The sequence below is a fragment of the Chiloscyllium punctatum genome, chromosome 24 (assembly GCF_047496795.1).
Source record: "Chiloscyllium punctatum isolate Juve2018m chromosome 24, sChiPun1.3, whole genome shotgun sequence".
Classification (NCBI taxonomy): Eukaryota; Metazoa; Chordata; class Chondrichthyes; order Orectolobiformes; family Hemiscylliidae; genus Chiloscyllium; species Chiloscyllium punctatum.
Genome location: NC_092762.1, coordinates 74,426,628 through 74,448,672, shown reverse-complemented (window position 1 = coordinate 74,448,672; position 22,045 = coordinate 74,426,628).

Sequence of the window (22,045 nt, the reverse complement as noted above, 5' to 3'; positions counted from 1 at the left end):
CACTTCCTGGAGTAATAGTCTAGCAATAACACCACTAGGCCATTGGTTCCCCTAAATTTATTATAATATTATAAATAAAATTAATTATTAAAAAATTATTTAAATGCTTTCATTTTCAGTTCTCTTTTTAAAGAAACAGCTGCTTTTAAATGCTCGGTTGCACTTCAACTCCATGCTTCTGATCTAATAAAACCTACATTGACGAGGTTGGGCAGATTGAAAGACCTCTTCATTGGCCTGGCCAAGATGGCTATCAACAAATCTAGGCAACATCCTATGGAGCCCGAAAGTTTGCATATCTTCTGCCATTATGTCTATGCTCTGGTGTCTGAGGAGAGGTACCATGTAGGGTCCACTGATGTACAATTGACCTTTAGGGACTGGTGGGTTCCACAGGGATTGAGGTGCATCATCATCCCTAGTGATGACATATTAATTTAAATTTGATAAGTTTTCTTTTTAAGTTTTCGTTGAGGTTTTGTTTTATTGTTTCAGAGCCCCATTTGTCAACCCTGTCAGGACTTTCTCTTCACCAAAGTCTCACCCTTCAAAATTCTCATCTTTGTCTGTAAAGGCCTTCAAGATGTCATTCTACTTCCAATCTCCTCTAGCTCTACATCAAAATCAATACTTACATTAAAATTAACATCTTCTGGATTTAATACTTCCCACCTTCTTTTCACTCCCCAGTCAGAAAGAAACATTTTGGTGTTTGCTGCCTAAACGTTTCTTCCTAAATCTGTCTAACTTGCTTCACTTTCCTCATACCTCTGAGTGCATTAGTTCATTTCGGGACATCAAAGCTGATGTCGACATGTCAGTTTTTGTTGTTGTTCAGATGGGGTATTAAGATGAGGCCCCACATGCCATCTCCAGTGGTTGTAAAAGATCTAATCGAACTCTTTCATCTGAGTGTCCTTGTTCATGAATCGCTGAAATCTAACATGCAGGTGCAATAATCGATTGGAAAGGCATATGTTTTGTTGTCTTTTATTGCTAAAAGATTTGAGTAGAGGCATAAAGATGTCTTGTTTCAATTGTATAGAACTTTGGGGCATTATGTGCAGTTTTGGTCCCCTTACCTAAGGAAGGACATACTTTCCATAGAGACAGTGTAGTAGAGATTCACCAGACTAATGCTTGGGATGGCAGGACTGTTCTGTGATGAAGGATAGAGGAGATAGGGTCCGTATTCTGAACAGTTTGGAAGAATGAATGCTGATCTCATTGAAACCTACAAAATGCTTCAAGGGACAGACAGCATAAATGTAGGAAGGATATTTCCCCAGGTGTGGGGATCCTGGAACTAAGAGATACAATCTCAGAATAAGAGACACAGTGCTTGGACTGAGATGAGGAGAGATTTCCTTGAGCAGCTTTTTCACACAGAGGGTGGTTCGTACATGGAATGAACTGCCAGAGGAAGTGGTAGATGCAGAAGACATTTGGACAGGTACGTGAAAAGGAAAGATTTAAAGGGATGTGGGCCAAACACAGGCAAATGGGACTAGTTTAATTTGGGAAACCTGATCAGCATGGGCACTATGATGATAAAAGTGTATTCTGGCCATTGTTTAACTGTCAATCAAGTAGGTAAAATTCTGGCCAATAGATGTTGGGCAATGACTATCTCCAGTTCTAGAGAATCGCATCTCCTCTTGACATTCAAAAACATTAGCATCTCTGAATTCCTCACCATTGACACACTGGGCTCACTCTTCACCAGATGCTTAACTGGACGAGCCAAATAAATATCTTGGCTACAAGAGCAGATCAGAGGCTAAGAATTCTGCAGGAAGTATCTCACTTCCTGACTCCCTAACTACAAGGTGCAGGTCTTGATCAGGATGAGCCCTGCTCCAATAACACCCAAAAAGCTTGACATTATCCAGGACAAAGCGATTAGCTTAAAACCAAAAGAACTGTAAATGTTGGAAAACTGAAACAAAAACAGAAATTGCTGGAAAATCTCAGCAGATCTGACAGCATCTGTGGAGAGAAATCAAAGTTAACATTTTGGGTTCAATGACCTTTCTTTACAACCTTTCTTCAAAGCAGTTGACTTAATTATCTTAAATATTCACTCCCTCCAGTAGGGATGCAATGAAGCTGCAATGTGCACTGATGTAAAAGGTTGTAAGGGTCTTAGGATGGCAATACTGAGGCATACTTGAAGCACTACCCACTATAATGATGTTATTTGGATGATGGGGTGCAATTTAGAATATTGAAGGAGTAAGATAAAACATCTAGGCTTTCTGCATAGTCTCTGTAACAATGTCTATCATAGTAAGATTCAACCCGCATGCCATGGCACACTGGTGTGCCTTGAGTGCCAAGTGTGGCATAGAATTTAACATTATTTCATCTTAAGCAATATCTAATACTATCTACCCAACCAAAATTACAAGTAATAAAATTTAAATTAATCATCAGTTTAAAACTACGGTATCAGTCTTTTGATTCTAAATCATGAACACTGTAAAAGCGTATGGCCAAAGGACAAAATTGACATTATGTTAAAAAAAATGTGTCCCATGGAATTATTTGTTTTACTGCAGTATGTTGTGTTACTGAAAAGGTTGGGAAGCACTGGCCTATCACATCAGTGTAGCTTGTATGTCATTGCTATCATGCAAAAACTATTCATTTTTGAAGACAAGATTCTATTCTCATTACACTACTCAGTGGTGTCCACTACCATATACTGGTTCAAGCAGGCACTGTAGATCCCTGCCAAGGAAAAGAATAGAGGTACTAGATCAACCAGATAATTTATTCAACGTGATGAGGTGTGGTGAGAATTCATTCTTGCATTATGTGCCATTCACAAGATGTTCTGCGACAACTTGCCAAGCAGCTTTCAACAACACCTTCTAAACTCATGACCCTTACCATCCAGTAAGACTAGACCAATGATACACTGGAACACCACCTGAAAACTCCCCTCTGAATCATATACTCTCCTGACTTGGAAATATCTCACCATTCCTTCATTGTTGCTTGATTATAACCCTTAAACTCTCTGTAACGTTACAAAGGTATACCTATACCAGGTGAATTAAAATGGTTGAAACAGGTAGCTCACTATCATCTACTCAAAAGCAATTATGAATAAAAAACAGATGATAATACACATATCCATTAATGAATGAAAGAAAAATCATCACAAAAACAGATTAGCTGTTCAACCTCTCACTAGTGCTCATGGAATTTGCTAGCCACAAATTAGCTATTGCATTTCCTACATTACAACCTTCAAAAGTACTTCCTTGACTGTAAAGCATTTTAGGTTTTCCAGTCATTGTAAAAGATGCCATATGAATAAACATCTTTTTCGCTATGGTCCTGATACTTATTCCACTAGCACCACTAATACATAAGATGTAAGCCAATCAGTTCACCATGTGTAATCCACTTAACGCCACTTCAAGTTATCCTTACTCTCTGTGGGCAATGTCTTAGGAGTTTCACCAACTGCTAATGAACATCCAATTCTTCAGTTAATTGTGTGATGAATACTTTTTAAAAATGTATTTAAGGCAATCAGGAAAACAGAATCATATTTGTTGGTTATATCAATTGAAATCCTTTAGGAAATGTTGTTGTGTAATATTGCACAGCTAGTATACATTGTACCTTTAAGAGACATGCTCATTAACTTATGGTGTGTGATCTGATAGTATAAAGATCTCCGTCTCCATCTTACTGAGATTTTTTGTAGCAAGATATATTGAGGGAAGCGTGCTAAAGTTTGGAACCAAATTGCTCAGTACTCAGCCAGAATTGACAGTACCTGTGATTGTAATTTAGATAAGACTAGGAGCTGTAATTTATTGAATCTTTCAGTTCTATATGACTTACACTAAGTTCTTATGTTACCTGAACAAACATAAGTATCATCTCATCAGGTACAAATATCATGGTGAAGGTAAAAGCTCATCACTGCATCTTAAGCAGCTTATGAGGGTAGAACAGAAAATGCAGTGTCTGTTTATCAAGAAATGATTTCCAGATTCCAGGTATATCATGTTAAATGTTTTACAGAAAAATTTGCTTTATCTGGTACCACCGGAATATGAATGCTGCACTATCTGGAATCTCTGACATCTCCATACACTCCGTGTGTAGGCATCACTGTTACTACATAAAAATACTGATGTTCTCAGTTGGAATGATTGTAAAAGAATCTAAGTTTGTTCAATATATTGTACCAGTTGAATGATACTATGATATTTTGCTATAAATTTTGTGTCTCATGATCCTACCCCACGAGCTATCTGATAAAGGAGCAGTGCTCCGAGAGCTTGTACTTCCAAACAAACTTGTTGGACTTTAACCTGGTGTCCTGTGATCTTTAACTTTGTCCACCCCAGCCCAACACCCCAGGTACTGACCTTCACATCATATTATTTATGAGCATTCTGCTTTTCAATACATTTATCATAGCTGCTCATAGCAGATAACTTTCTCTTACTTGCATTAGTCTCCAAATTCCTATGTAACTTGGTTATAGACCTGCAAAATCATAGAATCCCTACAGTGTGGAAACAGGTCTTTTGGCCCATCAAGTCCACAGTGACCCTCTGAAGAATATCCCAACCAGACCCATTACCCCACCCTACTACTCAACATTTCCCATGACTAATGCATCTAGCCTACACATCACTGAAGACTATGGGAAATTTAGCATGGCCAATTTACCTAACCTGTACATCTTTGGACTGTGGGAGGAAACCAGAGCACCCAGAGGAAACCCATACAGATGTGGGGAGAATGTGCAAACTCCACTCAGACACTCGCCTGAGGCTGGAATCAAACCCGGGGCCCTTGCACTGTGAAGCAGCAGTGCTAACCACTGTGTCGCCAATTGTGAGCCACTGTTCCACTGAAAATGATTCTAGCCTCCTAGTTTGTTCCACAATAGCAGTGAGGTTCGTATCATGTCCTCTTATTAATGTGCAAAGTGTCTCGTAACATACTGAGGAAGAAATAACCTGTGAATTATGAATTGGCTTGGGTTGCTATACAATTTTTGCCACTGCATTGTTACCTTCAAGAAAACTGCAGCTCACCCTAATATTTCTACAATTTTAATTAAACTGCTGAATTTGCACACAATTGCAAATTAAACTCACTGTAAAAAGTTAGATCTTATATTCAAAAGCATGCCAATTGATTTTCCAATGCATATATTGAAAAATTTAAACTGTGACATGTCATCTCTAAAATTATAAATACTATAGTGAGTGTAATGAGGTCAGCCAGGTGGATCTCAAAGAATATGAGTTCCCTGATGGGGCTGTTAATCAGGGAACCCTGGCTGACAGATAAGAACAGGAGTGTCAGAATCCTGTTCATTCTGAGAGTTAGCTCTGAGTGAGCTGGATCAGTGTCGAGGAATTTCCAAGAGTGACTTGGTGATGGGACACTACCCTCTGTGGAGTTATTTCAAATACTGTGTCCTTTTTTTCTTTCTTGCTATTTGTGTGCTTGATTTGATTATAATTTGTCTTTCTTTCCTGTTACTGTTGTTTTCAAAATCCTAACTTCACATTGGTTAAGGAGACAGACTATTGGTTCCATCATACTAAGGCTCTAAGTGTTCCATTGGATCCTCACTTATCAGCTTGTACCGTGTGCTGCCAGCAATTTACAGAACAAAATGTTAAGAAAAAAAAGAAGCTGACTGTGTGTTCTGCCAAGTCCCTCATTTCAGTAAAATTTAGGCTGGTGAGTCATAATTTGTGGGCGGCACGGTGGCACAGTGGTTAGCACTGCTGTCTCACAGCGCCTGAGACCCGGGTTCAATTCCCGCCTCAGGCGACCGACTGTGTGGAGTTTGCACGTTCTCCCCGTGTCTGCGTGGGTTTCCTCCGGGTGCTCCGGTTTCCTCCCACAGTCCAAAGATGTGCAGGTCAGGTGAATTGGCCATGCTAAATTGCCCGTAGTGTTAGGTAAGGGGTAGATGTAGATGTAGGGGTAGGGGTATGGGTGGGTTACGCTTCGGCGGGGCGGTGTGGACTTGTTGGGCCGAAGGGCCTGTTTCCACACTGTAAGTAATCTAATCTAATCTAATTCCATAGTAAATTTCATGTTCTTTGTTAAATGTAATTTAAGCTCAGATTTAAACAATTTATCTATGTTGCTTTTCATTTTATTGGAAAATATTTAGGTTATAGATTTTTATATTTGGTACAACCATATTAAATTACATGATCGTAACATTTCTACTTGACTCTAATGGACATTATCAGGTAGAAGATCCCTTCATAAAGGCCAAAGTGATCTGCAATTGCATCTTCATTGCCCACATCTTCCAAAAGGCAATGAGATATTGATGGCTAAATTAATGGTCAGCGGGAAAGATTGGCCAGAGGAAGTAATACTACTCTGGTGGCTGGAAACAGGAAAAGTTTCTGACTGTTTTAGGCTCTTTCACTGAAGAATTTGATGTCTCACCTGTGCAACAAGGTTTGCTGATACATCAAACAACTGGAACTGTTTACTTTTCAACGCTGGATTTTCTTGTTATTTTCAGATGTAGTGGATGGTGTATGGGAAAGGGAATTAAAGTTGAATGCAAGTCCAAATTAATACAAATGTGTACGTTTCTTTACATGGATGTTTTGTTTTGTGACTTCTTGGATTCCTCAAGGTTAGCACTGAGAAGTGGAAGACTTTTAATTATGGGCATTAAATATGATGCTCAAATATCATATTGGAAATTGTACATTCCAGCATAGGGGTGTGACTATAATATGCCTTTAAGAGATGTATTCTGTCCTGTTTCTTTTGCAGCAGGGTGTTGTCACAGTGGTACCAAAATGTCTCCTTCAGACAGGCAGTTGACAAGCAATTTTAAGTTCCTCCTGAGCGTTATTTTTAAAAAGGAAGACAAAAGAATCATGAATGGGCAGGGTAAGGCTTACACAAAGGATTTTGGTTTTGCTTTCAGTTAGTTGGTGGATTTTGCTGGCTGTTGAAAGCTTGAGTTCTCTGCTGCTAGAGTGAAGTCTTAGACAGAGAGGCTTCCTCTTAAAAAAAATCAAAATGGGCGGATCATTTCTTTCGATGTTGCTTTCTACTGGGCTGGTGAGAGACAGCACTTGAGAATACTAACTGTGTTAGTGAATTACCTTTGCCAAGGATGTACTTGTCGGATGCTGCCTATAGTGGAACAATAATGATTAGTGGTTAAATAACACATGATTTTGTTCGGTATTTCAAGAGAGTAAAGTACTTCAATTCTTCTTTTGTCGCATTTTAACTGTGTTATATGAATAAAGTGTGCTTTCATTAAAGCTTTAGTGGTGGACCACTTGAATCATGTCTGGAACACAATACCTTAGACTTGTCTTTTTAGAAAATATAGAAGTTAGAGTCTAGGTTATCTCCAGAATATATTTTTGGGGTCTGGTTAGGTCCCTAACAAGGGGTAGAACCTTCTGCACTTTTATCCTCCATGGTAGCAGGGTGAAGCTACCATTTTCAGCACTGATCATCCTCAAGATCTTCGAGGATGCCAACCTATGTCAAATTGTGAGGAGTTTTGTGCAGTGGGAATGTACCTGTAAGGAAACTCATTTTCTGATAGTAGGTTGTTCTCACGTTTCTGGTTCCCAAACTTACTTTCAATCACATGCTTTTACATCTTTCTCTATTCCATCTTTGTTTGTCTGAACTTTCTTCTTATTCTTTCTGTAAGCTTCAAAGTGCTAGCACATTCTTTGTTACTTCCCTGCATGTACACAGTGCTGCGATCAGGACTCATAGCAACATGTTTAGTGTTAATTCATTATTTCCTACTGCCTTAAAAGTGTGAGACTCATTAATTTTCCAGTCTGCCATTATTCATAAACCTACACTCGCCATAGTTTACAGTATTACCACTTTTTGACTCAATCTTGCTTCTTTGCTTTTCAGTCTATGGGTTACATCTTACCATTTTTGGCTGAGTCCATGGCTATAGTGAGTTCTAGCATGTTCTCTTGCTATACCTTGCCAAATTTATCGCTTTAGTTAATTATAACAGCCCTAAGGCACCTCTGAAATCCAATTCCAGCCCCAGCTCACCAGGCACAATTCCCAGAACAATTTTCCACTCACTAGTCATTCCAGAAATCACCATCATCTTTTGTGCACAATTTCAAAGCCTGTGGTGCACCCCAGTAAGCACAGTCAGTCTGGAGCTGTCATGCATGGTTCTTGATATTTGCCCGAACATGACAAACAGGGCAAAATCTACACTCCACTTTAGAGCCAGCTCATGGTGGGATCGGGTGGTGACAGTGGGGGGAGGTTCCTGCTGGACAAAATGATTTACATGTGGGATATCATTATTCCTCATGTCCAGCAGTGGAGGCCATGACACCAGACCATGTCAGCATGGTCTGAGGTTGCCACCATGGTTAAAGCAATCTCAGCAACTTGGAGGAATGCACAACAATATAGGAAAAAGGCAATCACCTTTCATATTCTGTCAGCGTAAGTGCTGCCATCTTCTCTCTGTGACCTCACAATCTCTTTCTCTGATAATGTACAAGCCTCCCATTAAGGTTAATGCTTTAACACTCTCACTATTGTCTTCAATATATTCTCACCCTCACTTTCACCACACCAATTTCAAACATCAGGAATGCTGTATGACCTCTGTGCTGGCTAATCATTCATTAGGGACATCTCCCTACTTGCACCCAAACTTACAGCTGTGCAACCCATTTTCATCATATGTAATATCTGATTCTTTCTCATTCTAAGTGAAAAACAATCTACAGTCGGGCAGAAAACGTCATGATGGGTAGTGAGCTGGCTGACATTTTTGGAGTCTGGTTAGGTCCCTAACAAGGGGTAGAACCTTCTGCACTTTGATCCTCCACGGTAGCAGGGTGAAGCTACCATTTTCAGCACTGATCATCCTCAAGGGCTCTTCACCCCTTATGTGGAGAGGATACTGACTCTGACAGCTGCAAGCAGACCCTGGACTAGTTTCAGCGGCTGCCCTTGACTTACTGTGTCAGAACCTCTGGGTGAAAGCTATCTCCCCTGACTTGACTGAGGCTTACTGACAACTATGATAAACTTTCTTACTGTACATCTGCATTAAGTGGCCAGGAAAGACCGCAGTATTATGAGGTGCTGGAAAAGCGCAGCAGGCCAGGCAGCATCTGAGCCCGCTGCGCTTTTCCAGCACCACACTTTTCAACTCTGGTCTCCAGCATCTGCAGTCCTCACTTTCTCCCAGCAGTATTATGAGCCTGGTATCTCTGACTGAGGGAGAAAAGTTCAAAAAGTCAATGCAAGTCAGGGATGCTGTGAGTATCCAGATAAGTTCACAATGAGTCAGTGCAATGACAGTGAATAAAGAGCCCAAAGATGCAGCCTGGTCAAGTCCATAAGCTGGGTGTGTTTTCCTGAGTGTGCAGTGTCCTCGCAGCAACATTACGAGAGTTGTCAGTGTAGCCCAAGATGCAGTATTGAAGTGCAGAAGTGTTCTGTAAGTTAATTAGAAGGGTGTCATGAGGGTTCTTAGATGCTGGCACGTTCAGATGCCAGCACGTTCAGATGCCAAGATACATGGTCAAGAGGTGAGTGCGACCAGTGTCCATGGAGCCTATGAGCTGTTGTTTACCGTGTCCAACATGGAGGTCGTTTGATACAAGCATGAACTGAATCCACCAAGTAATCACTCTGATTTCCATGTCAAGATTTGCCTGATCATGATATATATTAAGGTTCCATTATTTGCAAAGCTGAAATTAAATCATGCTAATGCTAAGCTAACACTTTGAATGCAGACAAATTCATTCCTCCACAATGAAATTGCAGTACTGACACCAATTTAGGATCATTATTTGAAATTGCACACTCTATCTGGAAATGTTCTAAACAAGGAGACATGTTTGCCTGTGGTATATCACTGTACTGTTAATCTAGAGACCTAGGTAATATTCCTGGGAACCTGAGTTCAAATATTGCCATGACAGGTGGTGGAATTTGAATTTATTAGGGATGGCTCAGTGGTTAGTACTGCTGCCTCACAGCACCAGGGACCCAAGTTTGATTCCAGCCTTTGTGACTGTCTGTGTGGAGTTTGCATGTTCTCCCTGTGTCTGCGTGGGTTTCCTTCAGGTTCCTCTCATAATCCAAATACATGCAGGTTACGTGGATTGGCTATGAGAAGTATAGGGTTACAGCGATAGGATAAGAGAGTTGGTCTGGGTGGGATGCTATTCAGAGGTTGGTGTCAACTCGATAGGCTGAATGGCCGCATCCACACTGTAGGGATTCTATTATTCATATGGCTTTGTTTAAATCCTCAACATTTCATAGGTTGAACTAAATTGAAATTGTATCAAAGCATGGGCACAGGCATATATTCCACAATCCAAGTGTGCGTTAATGTCTGTGTAGTCACTTTGAAGTGATAACCTCTCAGTATCTGTGACCTACTTTATAAATTTAGATTACAGTTGTGCTCTGATGAATGATAGTCTGTGGAACAGTGGAAGCAAAGTGAAGCCGAAAGTATAACAAGAATTACAATATAGGCTATAGTGAAATATGTAGGCACAACATATAAAAGTAAATATACAAGGATTAAAAACTTGAGAAATGTGCAAAAAATGCTATAAAATGTTATCACAGCAAAACCTTCTGTTGGAGGTCACTGAAGAAAATAAAATGCCAGTAATGACCAGGGAGTTTAGTAGAGCTTAGAATGCCATTTGATGACCTCTTCTGCCTGTCACATGCACTGGCTTATATATTAACTCTTAATTTACAAGCAAACTGAAAGGCAGGGATGTGTGGATCAGCTGTCAAATTGAACGAATTTTTAAAAATGCACTCATGGGACATGGGCATCTCTGGCTGGCTTGCATTTATTGCCTGTCCTTGGTTGCCCTTGAGAAGATGGTGGTGAATTACCTCTTGAACCAATGCAGTCCACATGCTGCAGATTAATCCACAGTACGCCTGGGAGTTTGACCCAACAAAAGTGAAGGAACAGCAATATATTTCCAAGTCAGGATGGTAGGAGGTGTGCTCCCATGTATTGTCTGTCCTTGTCCTTCTAGATGGAATTGGTTGACTGTTTGGAGGGTACTATTTAAGGATCTTTGGTGAATTTCTGCAGTGCATCTTGCAGATAGTACACAATGCTGCTACTGAGGGTTGTTGGTGAGGGAATGGATGTTAGTGGATGAGGTGGAAATCAAGTGGGCTGCTTTATCTTGGATAGTGTCAAGCTTCTTGAATGCTGGAGTTGCTCCCATCCAGGAAAGTGGGGAACTATTCCATCACACTGATGACTTGTGCCTTTTGATGGTAGATAGGCTTTGGGGAATTAGGAGGTAAGTTGCTTGCGACAGTATTCCCAGCTTCAGACCTGCTCTTGCAGCAGCTGTATTTATGTGTCTAGTTGTATTTCTGGTCAGTGATAAACCTAAGGATGTTGGTAGTGGGGGATTCGAATTGAATGTCAAGAAGTGATGGCATGATTCTTTTTTATTGGTGGTGGTCACAGCCTGGCATTTGTGTGACACAAATGTTTCTTGGCACTTGTCAGCCCAAGCCTGGATATAGTCTAGATCTTGTTGCATTTGAATATGGACGGCTTCAGTATCTGAGAAGCTGTGAATAGTGCTGAACATTATGCAATCATTAGTGAACAACCCAACTTCTGACCTTATAATGGAGGGAAGATTATTGAAGCAGCAGAAGATTGTTGGGCCGAGGGCATTACCCTGAGAAACTCCAACAGGCTTGTCCTGGAGCTGAGATGACTGATCTCCAACAACCGTAACCATCTTCCTTTCCGCCAAGTATCACTCCAACCAGTTTATTTATTCCAGCTTTTCTAGAACTCTTTGATGACACACTTGGTCAAATGCAGCCTTGATGTCAAAGGCTGTGAGTCACTTCATCTCTTGTAATCAGCTCTTTTGTCCATGTTTGAACCAAGGTTGTAATGAGGTCAGGAGTTGAATAATCCTGGCAGAATCCATACTGGGCATCACTGAACAGATTATTGCTGTGCAAGGGCAGCTTGATAATATTATTGATGACACCATCCACCACTTTACTGATGATCAGGAGTAACTGATGGGATAGTTATTGGTAAGGTTGAATTTGTCCTGCTTTTTGTTTTCAAGACATATCTGGGCAGTTTTCCACATTGTCAGGTAGATGCCAGTGTTGTAATTATACTGGACCAGCTTGTCTAGGGGAGAGGCAAGTTCTGGATCAAGTCTTCAGTACTGTTGCTAGCAAGTTGTCAGGACTCACAGCGTCAGCCATTCTTTGACATCAATTGGAGTCAATCGAATTGGCTGAAGACTGGTATCAGTGATGTCAGGGGACCACTAAAGGAAGCCAAGGTGGATCATCCAACCGAATTTCTGGCTGAAGATTGCTGCAAATGCATCAGCCTAATCTTTTTCACTGATGTGCACTCGGCTTTTCTATCATTGAGGATGGGAATCTTTGTGGAGTCTCTGCATCCAATGAGTTCTTTAATTGTTCAATGGTATTCACAACTGAATGTGAAAAGATTGTGGAGCTTAGATCTGATTATTGGTTGTCAGATCACTTAACTCTTGCACGTGTTCTTCATGCTGTTTGGCATGAAAGGAGTCCTGTTTTGAGGCTTCATCAGGTTGACACTTCATTTTTAGATGTGCTGGCACTGGTCCTGCCATGCACTCTCTAATGAACCAAGTTTGATGGTAATGGTTGAGTAAGGGCTATAGAGTCATAGAGTCAGACAGCATGGAAATACACCCTTCACCCCAACTTATACATGCCGACCTGGTTTCCTAAACTGAATGAGTCCCATCTGCCTGCATTTGGCCTATATCCCTCAAAACCTTTCCTACCCATGTCTTTTAAGTGTTGTAACTGCACATATCTCTACCACTTCCTCTGGCAGCTTGTTCTATAGATGCACCTCCACTGTGTAATAAATTTGTCCCTTAAGACACTTTTATATCTTTTCTCTTTCACTTTAAACCTCTGCCCTTAAGTTTTGGACTCCCCTACTGTGGGGAAAAGATCTTGGTTATTCACATTATCTATGCCCCTCATGATGTTATAAACCTCTGTAAGGTCACCCCTTAGCTGCCTATGCTCCAGCGAAATGAGTTGCAGCCTATTCCACCTCTCCTTACATCTGAAAGCTTCCAGTCTCAGTTAAACTCTTGTCAATCTTTCTTGCGCCTTTTCTAGTTTAGTAACATCATTTCTATAGCAGGGTGACTGGAATTGTATGCCTTACCAATGTCTTGAACAGCTAATGACATATCTCAAATCGTGTACTCAATGATTTGACCGATGAAGGCAAGCACGCTAAACACCTTTTCACCACTCTGTCTACCTGTGTTGCCACTTTCAAGGAACTACATACCTGTATCTCTAGGTCTCTCAGTTTGACAACACTCCAATCATTAACTGGCTTTTCCGACCAAAATGCAACACCTTGTATTTTTCTGAATTAAACTTCATCTGCCATTCCTCTACCAACTGGCTCAGTCGATCAAGATCCAGTTAGAAAACTTTCTTCACTGTCGACTATACGGCCAACTCTGGTGTCATCTGCAAACAAACCAATCATGTCTTCTATATTTTCAGCCAAATTGTTTATATAAATGATGAAAACAATGGACCAAGCACCGATCCTTGTTGCACACTGCTAGTCACAGGCCTCCAGCCTGAACAACAATCCTCTCCCACTAATTTTGTATTCAGTTGGCTAGCTCTCCCTGGAACTCATGTGATCTAACCTTACTAACCAGCCTATCATATGGAACCTTGTCGAAGGCTTTGCTAAAGTTCGTGAAACAACATCTACCACTCTGTCTTCATCTAACTTCTTGATCACCTCTCCATAAAACTCAATCCAAATTTGTGAGACATGATTTCACATGCACAAACCATGTTGACTATCCCTAATCGGTCCTGGCCATTCCAAATGAATGTAGATATAGTCCCTCAGAATCTCCTTCAACAACCTATCCACCATTGATGTAAGGCTCACCGGTCTATAGCTCCTGGCTTTTCCTTCCAGCCTTTTTAAAATAATAACACAACGTTAGCCATCCTCCATCCTCCTGCACCTCACCCATGGCTGTCAATGATACAAATATTTCTGCCTGGGGCCCAGCAAATCCTTCCCTTGCTTCCCACAATGTCCTGGGATACACTTGATCAGGTCCTGAGGATTTATTTAACTTCATGCATTTTAAGAGCTCCAGCACCTCCTCTTTTGTAATGTGGACTCTTTACAAGACATCACTAATTATTTCCCCAATTTCCCTAGTGTTCAAGTCTTTCTCCTGGGCAAATACTGATGAGAAATACTCAATTATATTCAACAAGAAATATGCTGGGCCATGAGGATGCAGATTATGATGATGGACATTGAAATCCCTGCCCAGAGTACATTTTGAGTCCTTGTCACCACAATGCTTCCTCCAAGTGAGGATGTTCATCCAACACCTTTCCTCAATTCTGGTAGAGTTAAAGCAGAACTCAAATGAAGCAGAAAACCATTTGTTTGCTTTCTTCCCAAGAAACAATTACACAACTCTAGATAGGTCCACTAGCTTTTATGATTCTGCTGTTTTTCAAGGCCCATAGCACCTCACAGATATCCAATCTTGATTTGCCAGAGCTGCTCGAAATCTGTCTCATTGAGCACAAGTATAATGGAGGATATTCTCAATGCAAAGACAGGACTTTGTCTCCACAAAGATTATGTGCTGGTCACTTTTACCGATAGTGTCATGGACACGTGTCTGCAGGTTGCAGATTGGCAAGAATGAAGTAAAGTATGTGTTTCTCTCTAGTTGGTTCCCTTACCAACTGCTGCTGACCCAAGCTAGGAGCTACATCCTTAGGACCTGACAGCTCGATCTGTAATGCTGCTGCCAAGCCACTTATGATGATGGACATTGAAATCCCTGCCCAGAGTACATTTTGAGTCCTTGCCACCACAATGCTTCCTCCAAGTAAGGATGTTCATCCAACACCTTTCCTCAATTCTGGCAGAGTTAAAGCAGAACTCAAATGAAGCAGAAAACCATTTGTTTGCTTTCTTCACAAGAAATAATTACACAACTCTAGATAGGTCCACTAGCTTTTATGTCCAAACAACCCATTAGAATTTCAGGATCTGTTAGCTTTGTATAAGCTGGGTGACTCACAATACTACTTTGTCCTTAATTACTGATCTGCTTGTCTGTTATTTTACTAATATTCTGGCCCTGGTTTTAGCAAAAGAAATGTTCAGTTTGCAAAAATGCAACTGATTATATATCTGAAGTTAATTGTTACATGGAGTAAAGTGATTGCAAGTTCCTAATAAATATTGAATTATTTGAAAAGAATGGACACAGGATAACTATACCAAGGTTTACGCATGTTGCGGAACATTGGTGGATATTGATCCCCTGAAAATTGAGCCTTTGAATTTGTATATTCTATTTTCTAATGTCCATTTTACTCTCAGAAAGTAGATAATGATCTAAACTGTACTAACTCCCAGTTAAACCAGAAATCTCGACCGCTGACTGGATGGTTGGCAAGAGACCTGTACGATCTCCTCTGGGAAGGCCCACCATTATTAGTTGCCATTCAGGCAGGTCAGCAGTCAACAGTATCAAGGACCCTGAGTGCAGAGACTCCACCTAGCAGCAGTTTCTAGATGACCAGAGAATTGAAGTTCTTTTGAATGATAATGTCACTGGGAAAGCTGGGAGTACTGTCAGAACAACATCTGCTGGAGGCTTAGGATTCAGGAAAGACTCATGCCACAGGTAAGTAATGGTGCAAGGCATTTGGGAAGGTCAACAATAATATTGGATGGAGCACGTCAGTGATGGGTTTCTCTCTGTGATGTTGTATCACTTGGTCAGGTGTTGAGTGCCTTTGAAAGAGAGACCTTCACACCTCCCCTCCTCTCAAGATACTACAAGCAGACCACATAATTTTTCCTGTCATACATAATATGTTAATCCACTGTTCTGCAACTGGGCTAATGCTAGCAGTGATAAGAAGTCCACAATGACTTAATTCTGCCAGAGGCAGGAATGTGGCATAATTCAGGTATGTGACAATCCTGCCAATTCAATTGCCCTTCCCTCCACTGTAAGAGAGGCCATAAAATTCCACCAAAAGTAAATTAACATGTTCATTTGAAGGTGGACTAGCCTGTTTGGAAATCTTTTTTAAAGTTGCCTTACTGCAGTTTTGACTATAGTGATTTCAATAGATTAATTTGACTGAACAATTACACACTACATGCTGTATGAGGGCACTGTTTACTGTAGCAGGTATTCCTGAAAGGCATCCTTGCACACAGTATTGGCTGTTAACTACTCTAGCAGATGTGGATCTGCACTTTTGCCCACTGACTCCTGTTGACCAAGCCACCTTTCAATTGCAGTACTCATCTACAGAATGGCAAGTGATGGCAGGGAATGCAGCTCCTTGTAGACACCATGAGCACCAGTAAAACACCACCCCACTGGCTCAGGAGCCTCTATGTTCCCAGCAGCACCCCCTCCCACCTCCCATTTCCACACACTAACAAAATAGCACATTTCCACCCATCCTACCCATGTGGTGACCCAACACATTGAACTTTACATGTCCCTTCGGTGTTGCTGGGTCAAAATGCTAGAACTCCCTCTCTATCAGCTGTGTGGGCATAGCTACACCAAGTAGACAGCAGCTCACCACTACCTTCTGAAGAGCAACTAAAGATGGGGAATAAATACTAGCACAGCCAGTGACACCTACATTTCATGAAAGAAATAAGACATATCACCTTTTTGTTAACTTCCCTTTCACAAGGTTATTAACAGTTTGAAAGTGATCTGATTCCAGCAAACCGTAAAGGCAAGTGTGCAGGTGACATGAGGGTAAGAACTAGGAATTCAGTTCTAGAATTAGGTTGGAGTAAAGCCACAGAGGGACTTTAAATGTGAACAGTAAAATTATGTTTGGGAGTTATTCTACTTTTATATTTCCAATCACTCCTAATATATCCATAATGGTGAAGAAAAACATTTATCTCTTCTGTTGTAGTACACTAATCTATTTGATCCAAATGCTGAACTCTTTCAGAGGTTCAGTATTACCTGAATATAGTCAGTGCTCACATTAGTAATTTTGTCATGAAGTTGATATTTATAGAAGACTCTCCATTTCATCTTATCTAGTCTGAGAGTACCATCAATCATTTGTTGCATGAGGGACCTTGTAATGTGTTTATCATCCCTGAGCTCATTCTCAGTGCTACTGACCTAAATACTCCATGTTAGGATGGAGATAACAGTTCCTGTTCAAGCATAAAATACCATAGATAAGGCATTTAAACTGAACTAACAAGAATGGGAAGGGAAAGATGATGAAAGCAATTTCACTCAGGTTTAAAGATAACTATAAATCAGGCAAGACATCGACTATGGATTGGAAAAAGGTTGTATTTGAAAATATCCCGAACAAAAATGAGATAAAGAACTGAAGTAAAGTTAAAGGTAAAGTCATGAAGTGATATTTTATATTACACATACACCCTTAAAAGAATACTTGGCATCACCCCTACTGTGCACTTCAGTGAATCACCTCTATATATAGATTTTAAGGAAAAATTGGCTTAGGTGGTGGGAGTAGTTTCCTGTGAGACCTGCCAGCTGTAACAATGTACCATAGGAAGCTGTTCTAAATTGTTGTACATAAACTGTGTTCAAAGTGCCATGCCAAATTGTAATTGTCACCTTCAGATTCTTGTTGCTTTGTATAATTCAAGTTTAAATGTTTCAAACAAAATCAAAAGGACCTTATAAAGTGGGAGAGGAACAAATAATAGCATTGAAATTACATTGTGGGAATCTAGTGAATGAGGGTTTAGCACATTTATTTTAAGCAGATTAATGTCTGCTAAAATAAAAGACAAATGAACTTCAGGTAAAACACATTAAGCATTGTACTCTAATATCTTCGAGAATAATGCCAAGGCCAAAACTATCACCAGAATAAATTCTTATTATACATTGACTTTAGCATTGCAAAATTTCCAAAGCAATTGGCAAGCTGAGTTTGGAGAGGCTGGGTAGGCAGATTTCAGATGCTCAGTAGGAATAAAGACAGTAACTAGGCAACATAATCTAAGGTGTGGTAGATGAGATGGATTTTTCGAGAGTACTTTGTAGGTGAAGGAAAATGTAATAAGGTAGAGGAATATAGGATAAAAATTCCAGATTTCAGTGCGAAAATAGCAGGGAGTGATATAAAAGGGAGTATGAAGGGCCAAACCAAGGAAAGCACTGAGTACAAACTTTCTGATCAATTATATACTTGGTACAAATTTAGGGCTGAATCTTCACCCCAAAGTGAGCATAGGATTTGAAGCAGATGTGCTCGCAATTCTTCAAACAGCCAAAATGTCAATCTGCCAACATGCATTCTTTCTGACCTTTTTTCAGGGAAGCAGCTTCTAGGATTGATGGTTACATGTCTGTCAGTGGTGTGTAGACTATTATCAATTAAGAGCACTCGATACAGTTTCTGGACTTTTGAGATGGAACTGGAGCTGTACAATGCAACTGGAGCTCATACATTAAGGATTAGTGGCGTCTTGGAGACACCATATACAGAGACAGAGCCATCTCTCCTAGTGGGGAAATCAGGCAGTTCAAAGCCTTCTGTGCAACCACTGACTCTGTTAAGGTACAGAGTTCATCCATTTTCTTAACAGATGGCTTTTCTTGAAAGTCTCCTTCAATGTACTGCCATGGTTACATCTGGATTTCCCACCTGGAATTCAATTCAACACATTACTAAAACCCTGGAATTGAATGTCCTTCACATTTGCCTCCTATTTGACCCAGAATTTAATGTCTGATTACATAGTAAGATAATCTACTATTTCTTCCATAATATTATTTGTTTCCATTGCTGCATTTGCTTATCTGATGCTGAAACCCTCAGTCATGCCTTTCTTTACTGCATCAAGATTTGACTATTTCCTGGCCAGACTTCAACTTTCTGTACTCCACAAACTTCTCCAAAATTCTGCTGACCATGTCAAGATTCGCAGCAAATTCCATTCACCCCTTATCCTGGTGCTCACTAATTTTTATTGACCCTTGGTTCATCAGTGTCTAGATTTTAAAGTTTGCACTCTGATTTTCATTTTCGTCTATGTTCTCACCCTTATCTTTGTAACCTTCTCCAGCCTTGCAACCCTCAAGCATCTTCTTCATAGTTGGCACCTTGTGCCCACTCAGTTTTCGTCTCTCCACAGATGCTCCTGGATCTGCTATGTTTCTCCAGTATTCTCCGTGTTTGTTTCTTCTCTCCATTACTGGCAGTCGTGCCTTCAGCTGCCTAGGCACTAAGCTGTATAAGTACCCTGAAAGTCTCTGATCATTTGAATTTGAAGCAAGGTTAGGCCATTCAGCCTGTCACGTCTACACCACATTTGATGTAATCATGGCTGATCTGAATGCAGTCTCAACTTTACTTTCTAGCTTACCTTTTTACTTTCTTGTCAAATCAGGAATCTATCTAACTTAGCCTGAAAAATATTCAGCGACGCTGCCTTCACCATGCTCTAGGGAAAGGGAATTCAACAGATGATCCACCAAGTGAAAAAAAAGTTTCTCTTTATATCGGTCTTAAATTGGAGATGCTTCATTTTAAAACTGTGTCACCTAGTTCTATTCTCTCCCATAATAAAGGAGAAACCTTTATTCATTTATGGCAAGTGGGCTGCTCAGGCTAGGTAACAATTTATTGCCTTTCATTCATTGCCCATGAAAAGGTGACAGTGTTCTACATTCTGAAATGCTACAGTCTTGGTGTAGATATGTCCACCTTGCTGTTAGGGTGTGAGTTCTAGCATTTTGACTGAACAACATTGAAGAATCAACAATCTATTTCAAGGCAGGATGGTGAGTGGCTTGGAGGGAACTTGCAGCTGATGGTGTTCCCAAATATCTACTGCCCTTATCCTTTTAAATAATAATGGTTCTGGGTTTGGAAAGTGCTGTCTGAGGAGTTTTGATGAATTTGTCTTGTGGATAATTCACACTGCTGCTACCGCACTGGGCCAGTGTGTGGGAAGAGTGAATGTGGTGACAATCAAATGGGCTGCTTTCTCCCAGGAGGGTGTTTTGGGTCCTTGAAACAACAGCCTCTTATCATTGAGCCTCATTAGTGGGTTTCTGCTACCACTGTAAACCAAGTAAGCATTTAGACTAGTTAAGGAAAGAGGAAGATAGTATATACTACCCACAACCTTGTAGTGGCTGGCATTGCAACACGTACAATAGATGTCACCTTCTATTATAACCCAAATAGCAAACAATAAAACTCCTTTGAAATTATTAGGACTCCTGAAAATGTGTTAAGATCTTAAAAGCACTCCTCTGGTGGATCAGAGCAGGGCTCTTATCAGGTGATCAAATTAATTTTTATTTTCAAATTAAATCATTAACATTGTTCAAACCTGTGATATAATAATTAAAAATCCCTGCATTGCTTTTATTAGATTTGGATAATAGTCTATTTTAATTTTCTTTATTTTTGACTCTAGTCAACAACAAAAACCTATGTCAACTAGAAAGTATTAGATTTGAAACAACTGTATCAGACCGACTGTTTAATTATTTGCAGAAGAAACCATATAAAGCCATACACATACTACATTCTCTTTAAGGTGTGCCTTACTTGTCAGTTTCCTTTTTTTTATATATACACATATGAGAAATTTCCGATGCACATATTGTTTGCATCTGAAATAAGAGATTAAAGGTTATCTTTTTGTTTTACTTAATTTTTGATTGTGGATTGCACTCAGTAAAGGACTGAGAAAGGAATTGATTTTAGAAAACAAATTACTGAAACTCATCATAAATCATGTACCTTCCTTTGCAAAGCAACAGTGTTAACAAGAGGAGATGATACAGTTCAAAGGGTTCTGTGCATGGTGAGATTAGGCCTGCACCATTCCAGATCCACATCAGATGCCATATCACTTGCCCTTCACTCCTCCCTAGAACATCTTGACACCAAGAACAGCTACGTAAGAATCCTACTCATTGACTACAGTTCAGCCTTCAACACTATTATCTCCTAGAGATTGATTACTAAACTTAGTGATCTCGGACTAAGCCCCACTCTCTGTAACTGGATCCTCAGTTTCCTGACCCACAGGCAACAATTAGTGAAGCTTGGGGACAATATTTCATCGTTATTAACACTCAACACTGGACCCCCTCCAGGGGTGCACACTCAGCCCACTACTGTACTCACTCTATATCCATGACTGCATCGCCAAATACCAAACTAATGCCATTTACGAGTTCGCTGATGACACCATCATTGTCAGTCAATCTCAGATGGTGACAAAACAGGCTACAGACGGGAGGTTGAAGACCTGGAAAAATGGAGCAATGCTGGCAAAACCAAGGAACTCATTATTGACTTCTGGTGGGATGTTACTCCTGCCCACCTACACATTAACAGCACAGAGATGGAACAAGTGGAGAGCGTCAAGCTCCTGGGAGTGGTCATCCACAACAAGCTTTCTTGGACTCTTCATGTGGACACACTGGTTACAAAGCCCAACAATGTCTCTTCTGTCTTAGGTACCTGAAGAAATTTGGCATGATAGCAAATGCCCTTACCAACTTTTATAGGTGCTCCATCGAGAGCATTCTGTCTGGATGTATCAGTAACTGGTGTAGCAACCGTACCATTCAAGATTGGAGACTGTTACAGAGAGTGGTGAATTTGTCCCGGACAATCATAAAGGCCAACCTCTCATCTATAGATTCTACCAGGCCCGTAGTCAAGGAATGTCTGCTAGCATTCTCCATCCCACCCTGGCAATGTTTTTCTACAACCTCTACCATCGTGGAGAAGGTACAGAAGCCTGAACACACGCACCAGCTAGTTTTGCAACAGTTTCTATCCTACTGTTGTTAGAATACTGAAAGGACTCAAACTCTTAACATTCGCCTGTACCTGTGTTTTA